This window comes from Manihot esculenta, chromosome 10, assembly GCF_001659605.2.
Source record: "Manihot esculenta cultivar AM560-2 chromosome 10, M.esculenta_v8, whole genome shotgun sequence".
In the NCBI taxonomy this organism is placed as follows: domain Eukaryota; kingdom Viridiplantae; phylum Streptophyta; class Magnoliopsida; order Malpighiales; family Euphorbiaceae; genus Manihot; species Manihot esculenta.
The window spans coordinates 3,210,626-3,226,082 of record NC_035170.2 but is presented as its reverse complement, the minus strand read 5'-3'; the positions used below and the strand labels follow the sequence as shown (position 1 = coordinate 3,226,082).

The 15,457-nt window shown below is 41.0% G+C and overlaps 2 non-coding genes across 2 annotated transcripts; one reads left to right on the top strand and one right to left on the bottom strand.

Moving 5' to 3' along the window:
• Window positions 1-672: 672 nt before the first annotated feature.
• On the bottom strand, window positions 673-746 carry TRNAN-GUU. Its single transcript has one exon. It is a non-coding gene; the product is annotated as a tRNA-Asn (tRNA).
• Window positions 747-1,218: 472 nt separating this feature from the next.
• On the top strand, window positions 1,219-1,291 carry TRNAF-GAA. The gene has a single exon. It is a non-coding gene; the product is annotated as a tRNA-Phe (tRNA).
• Window positions 1,292-15,457: the final 14,166 nt, after the last annotated feature.

Below are 15,457 nucleotides of genomic sequence, written 5' to 3'. Positions count from 1 at the left end.
ATCATTAATACTAAGTTAAACAGTTAATAACAACTAGTTAATTATTAGACAATTAAATACTCAAATATTGGAGCATTTACTGTTATTGTAGACCATTTCCATAGAGTATAATATAAGATGTTTATATACGATGTTAAGTCTAAATTTACTCCAAGTTTAATATTATTATAAATTTTTACTATGAGTGTGGATACTCAATGATTAAAATACCTAATGACTTCACATGCAAACTCAAAAAAAAGTGACAAATTTTAAAAGAGATGCAGCGGTAATACTTGACTTAGTTATATGTGAAATCGAATCGCATCATATATAATTATTATATATAGAATGATTAAATTTAACTATTAATTATAGTGAAACCTATATAAGATTTATCATAATCAATCACTATAATAAAATTTTTGTATCATATAAGAGTTGTAATGAGAAAACTAAGATGAAGATGAACAAGGGCACATCTTGGGAGTTTGTCAACCAAATTGAAATTGGGCAGTGGGCAACTAGTCTCTATGTCTAATGGTGTTGATGTGGTAATGGGTCAATAGCCATTAAGGGGCATTGGATCCTTAACCCAAAACATGCCCTCAAAATTAAAAAGAACTTACAGGGCAGTGTGCAGCCCATTATAAGATTTATTATAATTTGTTTTAGAAAAAAACTATATGTAAACGCTAGAAGAAGGGGTTGAACCTTCGACCTTGTGGTTAACAGCCACACGCTCTAACCGACTGAGCTACTCCAGCTCCCGGTGCCTTAATCTTTACTTATTTATGTAATGTATGACAAAAAGGGAATGAATCAATGCCCTAATTTTTAAAATATTTCTTTTTCTTTTTTCAAAAAAAAACATATTTCCTTCAACTTTAATTTTCTTTTGATAAGAAGCTTTTTATAAATTATTTTTTTGATATTTCAAACAAAAATATATTTTCTAAATAAAAAATTATTTTTAATTCAATTATATATTATTTAAGGGTATTAGAAAGATTAACATTTTTCAATCTTAAAAGAAATTATATTTCTGTATTCATATATATTTAATTTTTTTAAATTCAATTAGTTAAAATTTATATTTTGACTTCATTAAACCAAAACATCCATATTTTAAAATAGCCTTTATTTTTCTAATTTAATAAAGGAAAAATATTACTATTACATTGTGCTTAATTTTAATATAACGATGATTTTAAGGACAAACTCCTAAATTGACATCAAGCGGGGATAGCTCAGTTGGGAGAGCGTCAGACTGAAGATCTGAAGGTCGCGTGTTCGATCCACGCTCACCGCATTATATGTAATTTTGAAGATTATGATCACCTTTGTATAGTTACGTTTCGATAAAAAAAAAAATTTGTTTTATTTTTTACGGCTCTCAATGACAAGTCAATCGTGGGCACTTCATATCTCATTCGATGTGTCAAAATAAATACATAAAAATAAATTATAATAAATTGTTTCGATATTTATTTTTTATTAATTTATTTTAATATTATTTTTTAAAAATTTTAATATTATTTTCTAAAACTTTAATGTTGGAAATTTCAATCTTGATACTATGTCATTACGTTCAGCGACTTTCATTTAGCAGAGTTATGCAATATTCTCTTTTTTATATTGATGTATGGATGGTTATTCTTATTTTTAAAATTTTTGTACTAATAATTTGTTGCAATACTTCGATGAGTTTATGGATTTAATAAAAATTTTGATGCTTGCATTCGATAATATTCGTTAGATATTTTAGTTTTAACGGGTCTATAAATTTAATAAAAATTTATATGGTATAATTGAATCGATGCAGAAGTAATTTTTATTTATTTATTTAATTTTATTTTTTTATGTAATTTGATTTATTTTGATTAGTATGATTTAATTATTATTTGCTTGAATTTAATTTGTTCACATTTTTAATTTAATTTACCTTTCATTAATTTGTTATTTTCGAAATAGCTTCATTTGAATAAATCTATATTTACTTGGTATCTGACTGATATTGAGGTTGAAAAGTTTTGAAAAATATATATTTTAAATGAAATTGAAAAAACAGTTAAAAATATATTATTTTATTATTTTTAATGTTATTATGAATAAAAAATACTTTTTAACGGCAACTTCAATGATAAAATTAAATAGACTCTTGTTTAAATCATACGATGAACACGTAGGAACCGAATGAATGGTTAAACGTGGACAAAATAATAAATTTATGAATAATATATATCACTTCTTTTACAAAATAAATATTTTTTAAAATAATTATTCTACTAATAAAAAAATTATTTACTCTCCATTTCGAATGAAAAAAATTGATAAAAATTTAATTTAATTTAATTTAATTTTTATTAATTTATTTATTTATAATGAAAGAATTTTCTTAATTTATAAATTTTTTATTTTCAAATAAAAAAATCCTATATCATTTTATAAAATTTTATTTAAATTAATTTTTTATAAAATAAATTACTTATAGTGGAGGATTAAGATTTAGGAAATAAATTAACACTTAAATTTTACATAAAAAATTTTGACAATAAACTTAATTTTAGATTCTCAAAGATAGATATTAATAAAATAAAAATATTGATATCATTGTTATTTTTTTAATTTCATCATATATTTTTCTTCAAAATTATAATTATTGTAACATTTTAAAAATTACATTAATTATTATTATTATTATTATTATTATTATTATTATTATTATTATCTTATTTTAATGTATTACCTGTACCAATATTGTTTATAATCTCTACCTGGCTATGGAAAATCTCGAAATAGCTATTTATGATCGATGCTATACAAAAATCGCTCAAATTAAACTATAAATTGTTACCACAAAATAAATCAACGGGACAATAATATGATAAGTAGGAAACACGGTCCGAAATATTTTAACATCTGATTTATCACTAAGTTTCACCCTTCCATGAATAGGACGAGTTTCGGCACTAAGTTATTGTTATCACACACAATCCAGCATATCTCCATTATATCTGTAATCGAGGGATCATCGACCTATTAGTTGGTAATATCTCTTATCAAGCAGTCAGTCATATCTTCACTAGATTATCAAGAAATATTATATTTATCTTCATTTTCTTACAGTATAAAATGAGAGAAATCACTGAGACAAACATACGTTATTCTCTTACACTAAAGTTCTAAGTCATTCGTTGCATTTACTCTCTTCTCCAGTATACTAACTTGAGTGTCGGAGTGGCTACTGTGGGTACCCACCATCTCATATTCTCTTTTTTGCAGGTCTAGCCAATCACAGTATAACTCTACTTTCTGGTTATATTATTTGGTTCCGTTATAGGGAGACCCATTGAATTCTCTATTAAAATCGGTCTCTTGTTTCTTTTCACTTTGAAAAAGGAATCTCTCCTCTTAATCTATTGAAATGGCTGGAATTGCATACGTCATTGCGGAAAGACCTTATAAAGGCAAAGATAAAAAAAATAAGCGTATAACAGAAGACGTCCTATTAGTTAAACATGAATCATGGGCCAAGAAGGAGGTAAGGTCCGACCCTGTAGATAAAGCGATCAGATTCTTTCAAAATGACCCACTGGTCGTCAAGATCCTCTTGAAGAGGTACAAAATAAGGTGAGTATTGAAGTATACAGATAGTTCAGTTAAATTTCTCATCTTAAATGTTTTTAACAAGTTAGGCTTGGATAAAAATAGTTTCGTCAGAGTTTCCTATCCGTTAGTAAGATTAGGACATAAGACCATGGCAGTGTTGGTTTAACGACCCAAAAACCGATACCCTACCATAACGGCCCGAACCGCCACCGGCGCTAGGATCCAGATCGGCTTAAGGCCGCCGGGACCTGTAGCAAGCCAAACATACCTCCTATCACCTGGTCAAATCCCATACATGATCGAAACTTTAACATAAAAACTCAAACATCTGATGTACAAACCGAGCCTGACCTGTATGCGACATAACTGAAAACATAAAAGGATCCCCTACTAGAGCCCTCATCAAAACTCTAGCTGGGTCAACATAACATACATCAAGCTGGGATTACATCCAAGGAACTAGAACATAACCTGTGCATGCATCAAACCACACACATAAGACCTCCACTAAGGTCCTCATCAATTAACATAGCGTGGTAAACAACACATGCCACAAGATTAGTTCAAACACAACTCAACATCTAGCATAACATTCATCATGTATTAAACAGGGACTAACCAAGTCTCAGGGCCAAGCACAGTACTAAACCATAAACATAACTCCACTTAACTTTACATTACATTCTCTTACAAATCATTATATCAATTTATAATACATGTCCACACTAAAAGTACTAAGCTAATACTATTACATAAGCAAAACCTTTACTCTTGAGACTTCCCGATCAACCTCAAACCTGCAACACTGGGGTTAGGGGAGAGGGGTGAGCTAAAAAGCCCAATGAGTAGAAATAAAGAAAACGATTCATTAATTACATGCTTTTATGAAATGCGTCACAGCACAAACATTCCACATAACAGACGGACATGACCACCAAAACTCCCTCTGCATAGTGCCTGGCCTATGAAGGGACTTACCCAGGTCTTTCATACATAACATAGTGCCTGGCCCACGAAGGGACTTACCTAGGTCTTTCATACATAACATAGTGCCTGGCCCACGAAGGGACTTACCCAGGTCTTTCATACATAACATGGGCTATTGGGGTCGCCTTGGTCCATCCACATCAACAATAAATAATGCAATGCGTCATATTCGTGTAACTAGTGCAATCAACCTATTACATATAAACATGATGCGTGAACATGCTTTAGGCATTTGAATTTCGTGCAATAAAAGATTAAGTTTAGTTCTACTCACCTCTGGCAGACGCTGGACTGACTCTGCAACTGCTAATACTGATGGCCTCCTCGGTCCCTCGGGTCCGATCCTACACAGGTGGACTCGAATGAGGTGCCAACACACTCTAAACAACTCATAAACAACTACCCAAAAACCCCTTAAAACATCACTTAAACATGCATAGAAAACAACCATGAAAAGGCTGGACAGGGCACTTTCGGCGGCCGAACCCTCTCTCCAGAGACGAAACTCGGGTACTTTCGGCGGCACCTTCGGCGGTCGAAAGTCCTTCTCCAGAGACGAAAGTCAGGTACTTTCGGCGGCCGAAAGTCTGCTTTCAAGCCAAAATTCAACTTTCGGGGGCAAGGTTAGGCGGCCAAACCATGCATCCAAAGGCAGGTTCGGCGGCCGAAAGCCCTTTTGGCGGCCGAACCTGAGTTCTTCCCAGAAGGGCAGAACTCAGCTTCTCATGCATTCAAGCCTCCCAAACCTTCCAAACACCCCCAAAACAAGCACCCAACTTTACCAAAACATGCATAAACCTTTAACCATGCACAAAGAAGCTTAACAACTTGATTAGACTCCAGAAACAATATCAAAACATACATAGATAGCTCATGACCCACATAGGCCAAAACCATCCAAACAACCCAAATCCTCACATACTCTCTCCCAATCATGCATACTCTCTCCTACATGCATAAAGGAGCATAAACTAACATAAACTCCTCAACACAAACCTCACATAACATACATTGGGCATAAAAAGCCACGTAAAGCCTAACATGCATATCTACCCATACTTAACCATTAAAACCTCTTAAAACTTACTTAAAACTTCATGAAACGTAAAAGAAAGCATAGATCCACACTTCCTCTTGAAGATCGAGGGTTGCGTGATCTCTAACTCGGAGGTGTGGAGAATCCAAGTTCCAAAAGCTCCAAGCTCCCAAAACTTGATCTAAGCTTGAAAACTCTTCAAAATAACCATGGAACTCATGAAAACATGAAGGAGATGAAGAAAAACATGAAAACGACCAAGGGAGGACAAAAACTCACCTGAGCTCGAGAATGGGGAGAAAACTCGCCCATTTCCGATCTGAGGGCCCTTTATAGGTGGCCTGGTCGAAGACCTTCGGCAGCCTAACGTGCCCCCTAAACTCATGCATGTTCGGCGGCGGAACTTGACTTTCGGCGGCCGAACCTTGGCTCGTTCAAACAAGACTTTCGGAGGCCAAAGGCACTTCCGAAGCCTTTCCATGTTTGGCCGCCGAACTTCACTTTCGGCGGCCGAACCTGGCAAATGCCTCCTTGGTCTTTTCTTTTTAAAACTCAATTCTTTTTCATTTAAAACCATGAAATCAGTAAAAACCTTTTAGAAAACACATTTTACCCCTCTAGAAGCCTCTGGCATCTTCAGAAATTCCAGATTCCAACGGAGATTCCGTCGAAAGGTAGGGATTCCGATGCCGAAATCTAGCCGGGTATTACATTCTTCCCCCCTTTAAGAACATTCGTCCCCGAATGTTCCTCAAACAAACAAGCATCTCAAATCAAAGCATCAATCATACATAAACAAGCAAGCAACCAAGCATGCAAAACTTAAAACCTCTCTCCTAAAAGAGAGACACAGGCACTGCTGGAGTATAAACTCCCGGGTCTCCCAAACACTCACTACCATCCAGTGGTGATTTTCAAAAACTTTCACCATCGGGATTTCCTTGTTCCTCAACTTCTTGACTTGTGTGTCCATGATCCGCACTAACTGCTCAACATAGGTGAGATCCCTTGAGATCTCCACCTCTGGTTCTTTAAGAACCTCACTTGGATCTGACACGAGCTTCCATAATACAGGAACATAGAAATCCGAATGGATCCTCTCCATAGGAAATCACCCTTACCAAAAGAAACACCTTAGCAGTACCCAACCTACTCCTAAACTCCACTAGCTTCCGCTGCGCTTCTCTGATCCTTACTCTTTCTCTCCATCTTCACTGATTGGCTTCTTCTCACATCTGACCCAAAACTAACTCTAACTCTCACAGGTAGTACCCGGATTTCAGACCTATCTTGGAAAATAACCAGCTCCTACTAGCTGTCCCAATAGATCATCCATCCTGCATGGGAATACTTGCTCTTGGTAGTGACCTTGGTCAACTGCTTACAGTTGTTACAAAGTCTCGAGGATTCATCCTTCTTTTCCCACCACCACACTGGAACAACCCAGGGTGAGGTACTAGGTCGGATAAAACCCCTGTCTACTAAGTCTCGCCTCTACTCTGACTACTACCTCTCTCTACGCAGGCGCCATCCTATAGGGAAGGAAAGAAATGGTCCTGGTACCAAGTACCACCTCCATTCCAAACTTTAACTCCCTGACAGGTGGTAAACCTGACAACTCGCCTGGGAAAACAACTAAGAACTCTCTAACTATTACCACTAAGACTGGTTCCCTGACCTGACTGCAAAACTCTCAAACAAGAGCTAGAACCCTCTGACAACCCCTCCTACGTACCCTACGAACCTGATAGGCTGACATCAAACCTCTAGGCATCCCTACTATGTTCCCTCAGGAGACCACCTCTGACCCATCCTGTCCTCTGAACTTGACTACCTTGTCTCTATAAACCAAGATAGCACCACGAGCAGAAACCAATCCATCCCTCGATTGACGTCTAGACAGTCAAGTCTAGGACCTCAAAGTCGGGTGGAAGGCATCTACCCTCACTGTCACAGAACTGAACCGGCAGACTGACTCTGCCACAGATGGATCACACGTGAGTCCACTGACCCAAAGAGAACACTCTAGCCCCGAAGCTATCAACTCAACCTCTCGACGGCTCCTAGAGCAACTAAAGAAAGAGAAAAACACTAGGGTTCACAAAAACATACACATCAGAACATTCAAAAGTGAGCGTACCTGACACCACCATGTTCGATGTGTCTGCCTCCTGCTGAGCTTGGGTGAAGATCCGAGCTGGAGCTGATGGACCTTCTTCACGGAAACCTGAGGAATGAGGGGCTGACCCTCTTCCTCTGCCTTGACCACTAACCTGAAACACGGGTGGAGCTACTGGCTGAGCTGCTCTACCTGAAGCTGCTTGTTGGGACGGAGCCAACCTGGGCGCAGTGGGACACTCACGTGCTATGTGCCCCTCCTGTCCGCACCTGTAACATAGATTAGTCCCATAACGGCAGACTCCCTTGTGCGGCCTTCCGTACCTCAAGCATCTTGAACTGCCTGAGCCAGAGCTCGAACCACCACCTAATCCCAGACTAGACTTCAACCGACTCCACAACTTCTTCTTCTTCCCCCTCAGGGTTCTGCCCCACTTCTTGCTTTTCGTGGAGGCTGTACTCAGAGTGGAGGGATCAATCCCTCCTGAACCTGAGATTCTGGAATCCTGAGTCTGAGCATTCTCCTGAGAATCTCCCATACCTTCTTCTGGTACTCTGACTCCCAAACTGACATATCTTCTCTGAACATCCATCTCCACTTCTCTCGCACTAACTGACATCCTTCTTGGAGCCATCCCTTCTCTGCTTACATCAAAAGACCTTCCAGGGTCCCTTGATGTTCCCCATCTGCCGACTCCCCACGACTGCGCTCTTGGCAGAGCAGGGGGAAAGGTGTCCATACCTTCCCTCTCAGATGGAACTCTAGTCGATTCCACAGATCGACGAGCACCTCGCATTCTGGCTCCTCTGAAGAACAACACACAAGCATACAATCAATCATTAGCATCATACGGTTCATATGAAAACACATGAACCTGCAACATACATAGCATATCATACATAACATATCATACATAACATTAATGCCCATGCATAAAATCATGGCATCTCACATCATCATCATACAAGACAGGACCCTACATCCTATCCTAGTGGACATGATTCTTCCTACTGTGCTTGCCCTTCTATGACCTCTAAACCAACCTCTTTCCGATGTGCAACACACCGTACTCTCGAGGCCCAAAGCTCTGATACCACTCTGTAATGACCTGAAAATCGATACCCTACCGTAACGGCCCGAACCGCCACCGGCGCTAGGATCCAGATCGGCTTAAGGCCGCCGGGACCCGTAGCAAGCCAAACATGCCTCCTATCACCTGGTCAAATCCCATACATGATCGAAACTTTAACATAAAAACTCAAACATCTGATGTACAAACCGAGCCTGACCTGTATGCGACATAACTGAAAACATAAAAGGATCTCCTACTAGAGCCCTCATCAAAACTCTAGCTGGGTCAACATAACATACATCAAGCTGGGATTACATCCAAGGAACTAGAACATAACCTGTGCATGCATCAAACCACACACATAAGACCTCCACTAAGGTCCTCATCAATTAACATAGCGTGGTAAACAACACATGCCACAAGATTAGTTCAAACACAACTCAACATCTAGCATAACATTCATCATGTATTAAACAGGGACTAACCAAGTCTCAGGGCCAAGCACAGTACTAAACCATAAACATAACTCCACTTAACTTTACATTACATTCTCTTACAAATCATTATATCAATTTATAATACATGTCCACACTAAAAGTACTAAGCTAATACTATTACATAAGCAAAACCTTTACTCTTGAGACTTCCCGATCAACCTCAAACCTGCAACACTGGGGTTAGGGGAGAGGGGTGAGCTAAAAAGCCCAATGAGTAGAAATAAAGAAAACGATTCATTAATTACATGCTTTTATGAAATGCGTCACAGCACAAACATTCCACATAACAGACGGACATGACCACCAAAACTCCCTCTGCATAGTGCCTGGCCCATGAAGGGACTTACCCAGGTCTTTCATACATAACATAGTGCCTGGCCCACGAAGGGACTTACCCAGGTCTTTCATACATAACATGGGCTATTGGGGTCGCCTTGGTCCATCCACATCAACAATAAATAATGCAATGCGTCATATTCGTGTAACTAGTGCAATCAACCTATTACATATAAACATGATGCGTGAACATGCTTTAGGCATTTGAATTCCGTACAATAAAAGATTAAGTTTAGTTCTACTCACCTCTGGCAGACGCTGGACTGACTCTGCAACTGCTAATACTGATGGCCTCCTCGGTCCCTCGGGTCCGATCCTACACAGGTGGACTCGAATGAGGTGCCAACACACTCTAAACAACTCATAAACAACTACCCAAAAACTCCTTAAAACATCACTTAAACATGCATAGAAAACAACCATGAAAAGGCTGGACAAGGCACTTTCGGCGGCACCTTCGGCGGTCGAAAGTCCTTCTCCAGAGACGAAAGTCAGGCACTTTCGGCGGCCGAACCTTCCTTCGGCGGCCGAAAGTCTGCTTTCAAGCCAAAACTCAACTTTCGGGGGCAAGGTTAGGCGGCCAAACCATGCATCCAAAGGCAGGTTCGGCGGCCGAAAGCCCTTTCGGCGGCCAAACCTGAGTTCTTCCCAGAAGGGCAGAACTCAGCTTCTCATGCATTCAAGCCTCCCAAACCTTCCAAACACCCCCAAAACAAGCACCCAACTTTACCAAAATATGCATAAACCTTTAACCATGCACAAAGGAGCTTAACAACTTGATTAAACTCCGGAAACAACATCAAAATATACATAGATAGCTTATGACCCACATAGGCCAAAACCATCAAAACAACCCAAATCCTCACATACTCTCTCCCAATCATGCATACTCTCTCCCACATGCATAAAGGAGCATAAACTAACATAAACTCCTCAACACAAACCTCACATAACATACATTGGGCATAAAAAGCCACAAAAAGCCTAACATGCATATCTACCCATACTTAACCATTAAAACCTCTTAAAACTTACTTAAAACTTCATGAAACGTAAAAGAAAGCATAGATCCACACTTACCTCTTGAAGATCGAGGGTTGCGTTGTAATACCCGGCTAAAGTCCGGCACCGGAATTCCTGTTAGTTGGTGGAATCCGGGGTGTCGGAATTCTATAAACCAGGTAGGATTTATGGTTTACTAAAGTAGTGTGATTTGTGTTAGAGTAATAGAAGTGAGTTTTGAGTTGAAAGGACCTAAGGTAGTTGAGCCAAGTTCGGCCGCCGAAGGTAAGTTCGGCCGCCGAAAGTGTTCGGCTTCCGAAGGTAAGTTCGGCCCCCGAATGTTGCATGGATTTGCATGCGCTTTGGCAGCCGACGCTGAGTTGCTTGGTCAGTAGGTATGTATCCCTTAGTCAGCATTGTGGCCAGGTGTTATCACCGGACCATGTCCAGAAGTTGGCCACGTCTCCCTTGGTTTATTTGCTGAGGGTAAGCAGCTCATGCAGAATATGTTGAGGTTGTGAATGTGTTGAAGCAAAAAGCTACGTTTGTGCGAGTGTGAGGGTTTGCGGAGTTTGAGGAGAGTTAATCCGTTTCCCTTATTCAGAGTGTTCATCTTCTTGTTACAGGAGGTAAGTAACGCTCTTGAACCTGTTTATGTGTTTTCTGAAGGTTTTATGGAAGTTAAGGGAGAGAGCTGCATGTTTAAGTGAGAAGGAGTGGTTTTGATGAGTTATGCATGTATACATGTTTCTGCGTTATGTTTGATTTGGTGTTTGGGGTTATTAGATAGTTTTGGACCCCTGTGATCATATACGTGAGTATATGTGTGTTGAGGAGTTGGAGTATATCTGGTTTGAGTGGTTGAAGGGAAGGAGAAGATGGTTTGCCGTTGAAGCTGAGTTCTGGAGGAACTCAGGTTCGGCAGCCGAAGGTTCATTCGGCCGCCGAACCTCTTGCATGGTGGCTTAATTGCCACAGCTTGCCCCCGAGTGTTTTTGCATGTTCGGCTCTGTTTGGGGGATTCGGCCGCCGAAGGTGCCGCCGAAGGTACTTGAGTTTCGTCTCTGGAAAGGACATTCGGCCGCCGAACCTGCCGCCGAAAGTGTCCTGTCCAGCTTTCTTTTGCATGCTTTGCAGGGATAGTTGAGTGAGTTTAAGGGGATTCTTGGGGCAGTTTAGGAGAGTTATTTCTACGTTTGTTTGGTCCCTCATTTGAGTCCATCTGTATAGGTACAGACCAGAGGAACCAGAGAGAGCAGCAGTGAGTACTGCTCCAGAGGTTCAGAGCCTGCAGAATTAGTCAGTCAATATAGCCAGAGGTGAGTGGAACTAAACTGATGACTTTTAATTGAACCACAAACTGCTTTTAGCATATCTCATGCATCATGTTTATGCCATAGGTTGCTTGCATTAGTATTCACGAATATGTTGCATTGCATCGTTAATTGGTGATGTGAGTGAATGCTGAATGATCCAATAGTCTCAGACAGGAAGTCCAGGAGCCTTTGACTACGCCCTGGCAGGTATAGAGAAGTCCAGGAGCCTTTGACTACGCCCTGGCAGGTATATAGTAAAGTCCAGGAGCCTTTGACTACGCCCTGGCAATGGTAAGTACACAGGTGTTATATACACATATACATATATGACAGGAAGACCAGGTGCTCGATTCTACGCCCTGGCACAGAGTTACTGGGACTATGTGGTGACAGGTTTACTCTTGATGTGGCTTGTCTGTGATATGGTGCATTCCATGAGATCATATTTTACTGAGATGTTTTACTGTTCGACTCACTGGGCTATAGAGCTCATCCCACTCCCTTAACCCCAGTTTTGCAGGTTCAGTGTACAGTGTACAGGGACAGTCCAGCAGAGTACAAGAAAAGTAAAGAGATCTGTAATAGCTTAGAGTGGACATGTAATATTAAAGAGATGTAATAGTTGTTGCTTGACCTAGTGATGTATGTTTTGTACATGATCTGTATATGTATGTATGTTTTCTTGTATGTGAAAACTAGGCTTAACAGGTATGAGTTAACCCATCTAGAGCAAGCTCTAGTCAGGGATACAGAGTACAGAGTACATGAGTACAGAGTACAGAGATAGTGCATGCACAGGTTAAGCCTTGGTTCAGAAAAGAGTTTATGTTTCACAGAAAATGTATGATCATGTATGAGGTTTACAGGTACTCAGAGAGTATAGCAGGCTTGCTACGGGTTCTGGCGGCCTTAAGCCGACCTGAATCCTAGCGCCGGTGACGGTCCATTTTGGGGTCGTTACAGATTGGTATCAGAGCCCTAGGTTCACATGATCGGACCTATAGAGTCAGTGTTGGGCTCAGACAGGTTAGAAGTGGTCAAGCACAATAGGAAATCATATCCACTAGGATAGGGTCTTGAGTCCTATCTGTTATGATATGCCATGAGTGGTGCATGTGTATGAGTGCTATGTGATGTTTATGTGCTAAAGTGCTATGTTATATGTTGTGTTTCCAGAGTAAAGATGCGAGGAACTCGTCGATCAGCTCGATTGACTGGAGTCCCACCAGAGAATGAGAGACCAGCTGCTCGTCCTCCTGCTTTGCCAAGGGCAAGGTCTCAGAGATCTAGCAGGGAAGGTACGTCAATAGACCCTAGAAGGTCTGTCGACGAGAGCAGAAGAGGAATAGCTAGGGGAGGATCAGAGGAAAGGAGGGAAGCTATGGAGATTGATCAGTCTAGAGATGACAGCATGGGTATAGGCAGTTTTGAGGAAGGTATGGGAGAGTCGCAGGGAGGTGCTCAGACCTCAGGTTTTGGCTATCCAGAGTATCCGATGGGAGGTATGTCGGAGTACTCGAGTTTTGTGCCATATCCTCCTTATATGCCTTATCCTTATTATCCACCATATCCTATGTATCCCTCTTCCCCTACCCATCCAAGTGCAGCACACCTAGAGCCAAATGAACCAGTACTGCCACCAGAACCAGTAGCCCCTGTTGTTGACAGACATGAACCTAGCTTATCTGGAGGTAAAGTCCAAATGACGGAATACTTGAAATTGGATGCTCCTAAATACAACACGGGAGATGATCCATTTGATTACCTCAGAGCAGTTAGGATGATAACTAGTGAATTGGGAGCAGATGATAGGAGAGCCATTGAGATGGCAGGTTTCACATTAAAATGCAAGAAAGCCAGAGAATGGTTTAAGCATTATGTGGAGCCTAGAATGGACAGCATGTCATGGGGAGAGTTCGCCAATGAGTTTGCAGGGTGGGCTTTTCCTGACAGTTCGAGGGAGATGAAAGTAATTGAATTTGAACAGTTAAGACAGACAGATGAGATGAGTGTTGATGAATTCACAGATAAGTTCCTGGATCTGCTCCAGTATGTGGGTCAAGCCTATGATACTGATCAGAAGAAAGCAAGGAGATATACTATGAGACTGCATCCTAGGTATGCTTCCTTGATTCTTCCAGCAGAAAAGGAGAGTTTCCATACCATAGTAGACGCAGCCAGGAAAATGGAAGCTAGTGCCAATATTCAGAAACAGTCAAAGGCACAGGCTTCGGGTTCTAAAGCCCCCACACCAAGCAGTAAAAGATGGGATAGAGCGAAAGGAACAAGGAAAGGGTTCTGGAGTAAAGTCAAGTCAGGTCTGGGAATAGGTAGTGGCGCAAGCTCTGGCACAGCTCCAGTCTGTAGACGATGCGGAAAACCACATGGAGGAGTTTGTCGGTTGGGATCTACAGCTTGTTTTCGCTGTGGACAGGAAGGGCATATTGCTCGGGATTGTCCGCAGATGACTTTTGCACCATTCCAGCAGATGAGTTCAGGCAGTGTGGTACAGCCAGTTGTACGGCCAGCAGCTCCAGTCATGCCTCAGACTAGTGGCAGAGGTAGAGGGAGAGGGGTAGCCTCTACTTCAGCAGCAGGTTCCCGAGGTGGAAATCCGGTAGCCCCAGCACGGATTTTCACAGTGACATAGGAGGAGGCTAACACGTCGAACACAGTGGTGTCAGGTAAGCTCATCATTGGGTGTTCAGATGTGTATGCTTTGATGGACCCCGGTGCTTCTCATTCCTTTATTGCTTCGAGAGCCATAGAGCGATTGGGTTTGATCAGTTCTGAGTTAGAGTATCCTCTCTGGGTCAGTGGACCTAGATGTGACCCATCAGTGGCAGTGTCAGTGTCAGTCTGTCGTTTCAGTCCAGTGTTTATTGAGGGTAGATACCTTCCAGCTGACCTTGTGGTTCTAGATTTGACGGATTTTGATGTCATTCTAGGGATGGATTGGTTATCTACATATAGTGCTACGTTGGACTGTCGAGAGAAACTAGTGAGTCTCAGAGACCAGGATGGGTCAGAGTGTGTCTTCAGAGGAGACAGGAGAGGTACACCCAGAGGTCTGATTTCAGCCCTTCAGGCTCGTCGTTTGCTTAGGAGGGGTTGTCAGGGGTTTCTAGCTCATATGAGAGAGCTAGACAGTCAGGTGAGGGAACCAGCCACAGTACCAGTAGTTCGAGAGTTTCTCAATGTGTTCCCAGACGATTTGCCAGGACTACCACCTGATAGGGAGATAGGGTTTGAAATTGAATTACTGCCAGGTACCAGACCTATCTCTATTCCTCCCTACAGGATGGCGCCAGCTGAGTTAACAGAGTTGAAAGAACAGTTGCAGGACTTGGTAGATAAGGGTTTCATCCGCCCTAGTACCTCACCTTGGGGTGCTCCAGTGCTCTTTGTCAGAAAGAAGGATGGATCCCTTAGACTTTGTATCGACTACAGACAGTTGAACAAGGTCACTATCAAGAATAGGTATCCCTTACCTCGGATTGA